The sequence below is a fragment of the Elgaria multicarinata genome, chromosome 7 (genome assembly GCF_023053635.1).
Source record: "Elgaria multicarinata webbii isolate HBS135686 ecotype San Diego chromosome 7, rElgMul1.1.pri, whole genome shotgun sequence".
Lineage (NCBI taxonomy): Eukaryota > Metazoa > Chordata > Lepidosauria > Squamata > Anguidae > Elgaria > Elgaria multicarinata.
In genome coordinates this window covers 37,646,846-37,655,912 of record NC_086177.1, presented here as the reverse complement: position 1 = coordinate 37,655,912, position 9,067 = coordinate 37,646,846, and the positions used below count along the sequence as shown (strand labels likewise).

At 44.9% G+C, this 9,067-nt stretch overlaps 1 pseudogene; it reads right to left on the bottom strand.

The window, feature by feature from the left end:
• Positions 1-227: 227 nt before the first annotated feature.
• Positions 228-1,730, bottom strand: LOC134401069 (polypeptide N-acetylgalactosaminyltransferase 6-like; annotated as a pseudogene).
• Between the last annotated feature and the right edge of the window lie 7,337 nt (positions 1,731-9,067).

Sequence of the window (9,067 nt, the reverse complement as noted above, 5' to 3'; positions counted from 1 at the left end):
GGTACCCCAGAAAATTCCCTTTTTTCAGTCCAAAACAGACTCTTCTACAACCAGGAACATCTTTATACCCCATCAGGGTGCCTCCAGGCAGAAGTATATCAGCTTTGCCAATGCAGCTGACCAGCAAGACATTCCGGCCTTTTCAAGACCCTCCACTTAGTTACTAGGGTCTTTTGGTGGCCTAAAATACAGGAAGAGAAACTGCTCAGCAAGAGAAACTGCTCAGTTCATTTAGAACCTTCATTTCTAATAGCTCCAAAGAAAGCTGGCGTAAGGTCTGGGATGAAGATCTCCGGATAAACACTTTGTACATACCAGGTGAAGTTTTTGCAATGTAACCGCTCGTTCAGCTCAAGACGCTCAGTAAGGTCTCCGTGTGTTTTCTCTCTAGCCATCTGCGAGGCCCGCTGGTTTCTCCTGTAGAAGATTTCCTTGTAGTCGTCCATCCAGACTTCTGCAAAGTACACCTGGTTCCTGGAGATCACTTGAGTCCCTTTCAGGAAGGTGTGGAGACTTTTGGAACGGAACATGTGGCCAACGACTGAGCAAGGAATGATCTCCAGCTGACCTCCACTGCCAAACCTGAAAGGACATCTCCACATTTCCCCCTCCCCAGATCTCCATCTGGTTGTCGTATGAGCCGATGTGTTCAAAATAGGACATGGAGATGGCAAAGAGGCCACCAGCAAATGTGGGGGTCTTGATAGGATAAGTCTCATCTTTCCTCCTCTGCTCTCATGTTGAGGGATGGACTCCCATCCCAAAGTCAGACTCCAGTCAAAGTCCCCTCGACTGTGCACCTTCCCATATTGAGTTGGCTTGGAGAACTCAAAGGTGTTCAATTGTGAAGATATCTGGACTGACCACAGCTGTGGGCTCTTCAGTAATTCGCGATAAGAGAGGCTCTAACCACCCATGGAAACATTCACAGTGAGCATCCAGGAATGTGAGTACATCTCCTGTAGCAACGCTGGCACCGAGCAATCGGGCTGTTATTAAACCCTTCCTTTCCAGCTGCCGGACGACCTTCACTATCTGCAATTGCTTCACATAGTTGTCTAACTCGTCTTTCAAGTAATCATCTGTACTGGCATCGTCCACAAGAATGATTTCTTTTAGCAATATAGCTGGGGAGGCATACAGAACACTGCACACAGTGCGAAGCAAAGTTGACCAGGCCTCGTTATGGAAAACGATGACGACGCTGGTGGTCGGGAGGGGAGGGCATCGTTTGAATTTTTGGTCGATACACTCTGGAGGCCAGCTGTCTGGTCTTAAGGCCCTTTGGAGAGAGATCCGGTCAGTGGCATAGGCATTGAAACAGTGCTTGTCGTAGCCATGTTCTTTCGCTTTCGTCTCCTCTGGTGTCCACTTGAAAGGTTTGCCATCAGCTCCTGGGCTATTGGGGTCTTGAGGTGGACATTCCATGAAGGGCTTCAGTTCTGCTGGTGTGTAATATCCCGGCAGGCAGGACTTGCTGTCCCGGACAGGCACCTCTTGCTGAACCGGAGCCCCAATCTGCAGCTTTGGCCTGGAGTCCTGGATGTTGTTGACGGCTCCCATCATTATGTCAATCATTTGGTCTTTCCTGACCACAGCGTTCTTTAGCCAAGGCTCCTCCCTTTGGTCCCCATTGCTCACATCCCTTTGCATGATGAAGAGGAAGTCCACAAAGGCAATGCCCCCAAAGCCAGCTTCAGTGGGCCGTAATGTCTTCAGAGCAGCCTCATCGTGAGCGTGGCTTCAACGACTACTCCTACATCAAAGACGCAGCCTCTTCAAACCTCTGCTTATTCTGTGGAATCTCACCATCTTTCTCCAAACTGAAAATGGGCAGCTGGAAAAGTTTGGGTTGAAAGGAGCCCATTTAGAACCTTTTCTGCCTACATGGTTTACCAGAATCCATAGTCTCAGACCACAGCACCCAGCTTCTGGCTCATTTCTGGCAAACCCTGTTAGAATAATTGGACGTACAACTCCACCTCTCTTTGGCCCATCATCTCCAAACAGATGAGCAAACGGAGAGTACCAACACTACCCTTGAACAGTACCTCCGGTGCCATGTCAACTTTCACAGGACAATGGGGCAGAATTGCTGCCCTTAGCGGAGTTTGCATACAAGTCCCAGCATTCCTCTACCCACCAAACACCATCTTTGTACATTATGGGTACCACCCATGACACTTCCCTTCGATCTCTCCACCATCGTTAGTTCTAAACACAGATCAAGTAATTCAGAAACTCTACATCAGGTCTTATGGGAGCGACTGGATTGGGCCAAAGAAGCATATAAACGCAGTTAAACAATATCAACCTGACCCAACATTGGCGGTGGGAGATCAGGTATGGCTATCATCCCTGCATCTCCCCGCACACCAGAAGCTGCATACTGGACTGACTGCCTGTGCTAGGACGCTTTGCCTGTTTGCCTGGTCCTGCTTTGCTTGAACTCCCTCAAACAGAAGCCTGTCTGTTGGAACATTTGCCTTCGTTATTACTGAGCCTTGTGGTCAGCCCTATAACTAAGACTGTGACAGCCAACAGAAGACCCCTGTCATCACTTTCTTTCTCTTTTCTTCCCTTCCCTTTCCATGTTTCTCTTCTGTCTTTTTCCCTCCTTCTCTTCCCCCCTTCCTGCCTTTTTTCCCTTTCTCCTCTGCTGGGCACAGCTGGAGAAAATGGGACACAGTCATTTCCCCCCTCCAGCTGTGGATGCGCTAGTCTATCTCTATCCGACAAGGTTTTTTTAGAAACTCCATAACTCCCAGATCTTTTTCAAACCAGATGTAAATAAACCATAGGAGCACTTGTGACAATGTGCCACTAGTGCTGCACCATTTTGGGGATATTGCCTGAAGCATCTAACCCTTCATTGACAACCTAGAACTGAGTGAGTTATTTTGTTTGGTCATTTTGGCTTTTAAGTTGTGCCAAGAGAGTAGCCTTTTTCAGCTTTCTGGGCTCAATTTTGAGGGTATTTTCCTTCTTTATTCGTCTCTGTTTGAGTGTGTATATATAGTTTTCTCCTTATTAGTAGAGCAGCTTAGCATTAAAACCATGCACACTGCTGCCTTACAGAATGAAGTAGGCGAAAAAAAATCATAATCAAGTTAGGTTATGAGCAAAAAATTCCTACTTGGCCCCCCAAAAGGGCAACCAGCAAGCCCATACTGTCTACAAGGAGGGGAGGGAGGGAGCCGCGAAGTGAAAGAGGAACCGGGAAGGAGTGAGCAAGGCTTAAAACGCCTCATAGTCTCCTCCCTCCTCAGTGGCACCATATGGAGGCCACCAGTGGTGAGCCTCCATGTCTGATCTCTCTCGCCCCCACCCACAACTGGCCACCCCCGTCCAGGCAAGCCGAGCGTGGGAGGGGGTATTTCTGTGAGATAAAAAATAACAGCGTTATTGTGACAAAACTGAATTTTGGGTGCCATTTTCCAAGATGACAGCTGTTACGATGATTTCCTGAGCTGCCCCTATATCTAATTTTAATCTACATGGTAATAAATTCCACCATACCAAACTTCACACTTGTATCACAATGTGCATGGTTTGGTCAGAAATTGATATTAAGCCGCTCTACTATATAAAAATTGCATTGCTTTATTAAATGATTGGATTCAGTGTGTATTTGGATAGGAGAAGTCACAATTCAGAATTTTAATGGTGGTTTTTATATAAAAAAATATTTTGTGGGATAATAGGAATAACTCTGCATTCTTCCAGACACTAGGGTGTTACAGAGAATGTCATGTAGCTTGGTCAATTCTCATTTCCTGCTCCCTCCTCTTCCTCTTCCTCTTCCTTTCTCTGCAACAAGTATCATGTGGTCTCTCCAGAGAGGAAGCAAAGATCCAATATCTCATGCCTTTGCTTACTTGCACTCACACACCTAGCGTTAGAGGGTGCTTGTGATTTAACAGTCTTAGATAGCTTTCTCTGAACATGTATGTAAAAGCATTAATAAAGTTGATTGGAACTTCTTTTAAACTGGCTCTACCCTACATTTATTGCCTCCAATACTGAATGATGTGTTGCCGTGCTTTCTCTATATAAGGCCATTCTGCTGTAAGTCATACTAGACTTTCCAACATACTTAAGACAAAGCTATTTCAATTATAATATGTCTTCTCATTAACTACAACATATTTAGATGCCTCTCATAATATGATGCCCTAAGCTATGGCTGGCTTGGCTTGTGCCACAATCCGGCACAGTTCTTATATAATGACAACCCAAAATACAAGTTGAATATCAGTTGTTGAATCATGGGTTGTTGTTGCGTGCAAACTCTCCACTATGGTTTAACTAGAGGTTCTTAACCATGAACAATCGAAAGTCCACAATCCAACAATAAACCATGAGTTTGCTTCCTGGGTTGTTTGTGGTTAACAACCCATAGTTAAAACATAGTGCCAGGTTAAGACATAACGAAAATCCATATTTCAAGAACAACCCACAATTCAATGACAACCCATTCTCTGGGTTGTTGTTACTATCACCCTACAGTGACCTGATTTGCACATCACAAGCAGCCACCATGGGGGAATTTCCCAGTGGGGATGCTTGTTGTGGTAGTTGCCACCATTCTTGAATATTTCAGCCTGTTATTTGCAAACTCAGCAAAGGTGGTATGTTGGGAGTGGTTGACAAGTCACTCATAACCTCTGGGCTTTTTTAGGGTTGCACATATTAACCACCCCAATAACCCACCCCGGCTGAGTTAACATTCAAAATGGCAGCTGCCACCATGACAAGAAGCCCCAGGAGGGATTCACCAATGGTGGCTCCTCCAGATGTTTGAGTCGGGCCATGGTTTAAAACACTCTCTAGCAGTCAGTGGTCTGAGCACAGGTCCTCAAAAGTCTGTTGCTGTGAGGAGGCGCCATCGACTTAGCCTTTTATGTGTTAATCCTTTGTTGTCCTTCTCTGAAACTTTTTCAGGGCTCTCAATGGGTGTTTCCCCACTCCCCCAAGTTTACTGATGAAGCTGAACCAGTCTGCTGCTTGCCAAGTGTTTCAGTTTCCAGAGATAGGGGAGATCATCATTATTGGGTTGGAGTGGGTGGGTTAGTTTTCTGTCCTGAACTTGCACACAATCTGATAAGTACTACAATTATTGGCCAAAATGGAGTATTTACAGAAAAGATACCACTGCGGGAATTATCTCATAAGATTACACCGCTCCAGAATAAACATCATTTATGGTTTTTTAAACAAAAACTCTGTGTGTGATCCATCAGTTTGTGGACTAACAAATGTGGGAACTCTGCAATTTATCAGAACGGAACGGATTTAGTATACAAGAGGATATTTCCATCAAAGTAACTCATGGGCAGCACAAGAATTCTCAAGGTGGGGTGATAATGTGGATCAGTGGAAGTTTGTAAGAAAATCATGAATATCAAAACAAAGAAAAAAATTTCAAAGGACAAATAGAAATTTGTAGCAGTATTGAAAGATAAGTAAGCAATTTTTAGAATCTCAGTTTATGAGCTTTGATCAAAAGAGCGGCAATAAATGTGATGAAACTGAGAAGGATTTGAAAAAACAAACAATATTTAAAGACCCCATTGGACTTTGAAGAGACTAAAGAAAAAAATTGGCCTAAAGCATTAAATTTGTTAATGCCCTACAAGAACTTCAAGAAGTATTGAATAAAGATTGATCAAGGCTGCAATCCTATGCATGTTTAAACAGAAATAATTCCTGCCACTTGTAGGATGTATTTCTGTCTAAACATGCATAGGATCGTGGCCCACGTAAGGTCTTCTTTTAGAGGGGAGGGCAGACTTCAAAGACAGATGTACTTAAAAAAAAACTAGAAGCCTACTTTTCAGCGCATTCTGAGGCTAGGAATATGTTTTCAAAAGGAAAACTGAGCTGAGGTCACAGGTAGGGTGACCATATGAAAAGGAGGACAGGGCTCCTGTATCTTTAACAGTTGTATTCCAAAGGGAATTTCACCAGGTGTCATTGGTATGCATGTGGCACCTGGTGAAATTCTCTCTTCATTCCAGCAGTTAAAGCTGCAGGAGACCTCCCCCTTTTGTATCTAGTTAAGAGACCAGGGCTCCTGCAGCTTTAACTGTTGGGACGAAGAGGGGATTTCACCAGCTTCTGCATGCATGCAAATGACACCTGCTGAAATTCCTCTTTCAATACAACTGTTAAAGATACAGAAGCCCTGTCCTCCTTTCCATATGGTCACCCTGGTCACAGGCCTTTCACACAAAACTCTCCTCCTGTTTATCCCAAGTGTTCTTCATTTCAGCAGCCTAATTTAGGTGGAAAAGTGAGTTTGCTATTGGGAGTTGGAAGGTCCGGCCAATGTACCGCCAGTCACCCAGAGATAGATCAGGATCTACTGATCTATCTTCTGCCCACTCCTGAGAAGGCTGTAAGAAGTCAAATGAAAGCTCAGGTACTTGAAGACAAAGTGAAGCATCTCAGGGTGAACCAGGGCTGGTCCAGGCTGTTTTGCTGCCAGAGGCAAAGAATAAGATGGCAACTACAACTCTCATCAGCCCCAACCAGCATGGCCAATAGGCAGGGATGAAGGGAGTTTCTATACAGACTGCCAGGGAATAAGACCCATTGAAGTCTGAGTGAAGACATATAGGATTATGCTGAGTGTTCCTTTTATTTGTGCTTGGGGAACATCTATTTTGGGGCTTATCTGCACCACAGATTGAGCTGTAGTGTAGATAAGAGGCACTCACTTAGGAATGCTCAAAGTTTTTGTCTCAGCAATACTCAAGGGTTTTGTTCGGTCCACATTTTGTAGCAAACCTATTTATTTATTGAATTGATTTATGCCCCTCCTCCCAGCTGTAGACATGCTGCAGCCCAGGACATGCTGCAGCCCACACACACACACACACACCTGGCATTGCTTGCCCTCCCCAAGATATATGGTTGCAAAGTAATCATCTTACAGTAGTAGGCCAGAGCTAGGCCTGTGAGTTAACTTTTAATCGAATTATATTCATTTCTTTTTTTCCTTTCTCACTCCTCATGACAACCCTGCAAGGTAGGCCGATGCAAGGCCTGTGAGGTATCCTTAAAATGAATTGCATTTGTTTCTCTCTCTCTTTCTTCCCGACACACAGCCAGGGCCGCCTTGAAGCCACCATCATTTTTCATATTCCCACAGAAAACAAAAACTACAACTCCCAACATGCCTTTCGCTGTGGTGCCCAACTTGCCAAATGGTAGGGTGACCATATGAAAAGGAGGACAGGGCTCCTGAATCTTTTACAGTTGTATTGAAAAGGGAATTTCAGCAGGTGTCATTTGTATATAAGGGGAACCTGGCAAAATTCCATCTTCATCACAACAGTTAAAGCTGCAGGAGCTATACTAGAGTGACCAGATTTAAATGAGGGCAGGGCCCCTGCAGCTTTAACTGTTGTGAGAAAGAGGAAATTTCACCAGGTTCTTCATACATACAAATGACACCTGCTGAAATTCCTTTTTCAATACAACTGTTCAAGATACAGGAGTCCTGTCCTCCTTTTCATATGGTCACCCTACAAGTGGGAATCCTGCCGTTGAAACTCACCGGAAGTGAAGTCTGGCCGAGCCAGTCCACATTGCACTGTGCTGATGGTACCCATAAATAGGCAGTGAAGGAGCTGGCTGCTTGAGCTTGGCCATTGCTGTTGGCAACGGGCCCGGAGCTGCACCCTCCTTCCCTCCAGCTCCCAAGGGTGCCTAGCGACTGAGGCAGCCGGTCTCAGGTGCTCTCTCTTCAGGCCTAGGATGGGGAGCCACTTCCAGATGATGGGCGAAAAGCCTGAAAAGTCTTCCCTCCCACCCAAGGCATGCTGGGAGTTGTAGGTGTAAGCCTAGGTCCCTGAATAACGTGTTCATCTCTGAACACCATCTGAGGTGAGGTGGGAGACAACTTCTTAGTTGTGGCACCCTGCTTGTGGATTTCTTTTTCCCGGGCAGGCTTGCCTAGTGACGGCATTAATGGCTTTCCAGTGCCAAGGAATACATTTTTCCCAAGGCCTTTTAATTTGATGCGACTTTTTATGCTGCGTTTGTTGTTGTTGTTGTTGTAACTAAACCACATCATTCCAAGACAGATGCAGGAATTACTGAATAAAGTTTATGATTTTTATGTATCATTGAAACAGAAGAGTGAATGGAGGAATGATGGATAGCTGAGGCTAGAATGGAGTGGTGGGTTGGGTGAGTGGCAGTTGGAGAAAGTCATAGAATCCTAGAATCATAAAACAGTAGAGTTGGAAGGGGCTTATAAGGCCATCAAGTCCAATGCAGGAATCCACCCTAAAGCATCCCTGACAGATGGTTGTCCAGCTGCCACTTGAAGGCTTCTAGTATGGGAGAGCCCACAACCTCCCTAGGTAACTGGTTCCATTGTCGTACTGCTCTGATAGGGTGACCATATTTTGGAAATCAAAAAGGAGGACAACATGGCCACCCCATGGGAGCATGCCCACCAACATGTCCAGCCCCCAAGGGGGCGTGCCCACCCAAACATGGCCTTGGTCACAGGTCTGATTTCAAAGCACACAATTAAGACAAACCTGTTCTACATAACATCTTAATGTTAAAATCACTGGAATAAAGTATAAGTGAGACATTCAATGTATCTGAAATTAACTTCACTCATTCCTACTTCTGTAGCTTTTGCTGTACGTTGAAGCTTTTGCTATACTGTGTGCTCAGCTACACCAAGCAGGGTATTCCACTATGAAAGCGGTATATAAAAGGCAGGAGCCACACTATTACTTTATAGAGGTATTCAACTGCACTGCAGGAGCTACACTACTGCTTTATAGTGGTACTGAAGTGCACTGACAACTGTTGGGGCCCATGACACATCTACACCAAGCAGGATATAACACTATGAAAGTGGTATGAAAGTGGTATATGGTATGTGTCATGGGCCCCAACAGTTGTCAGTACACTTCAATACTGCTATAAAGCAGTAGTGTGGCTCCTAGCTATACCGCTTTCAAAGTGAAATATGTAGATGAGCCCTGTATGTGATACAGTCTTCCCTTCCTTCAAATATCTTTTCTGACTGCAAATC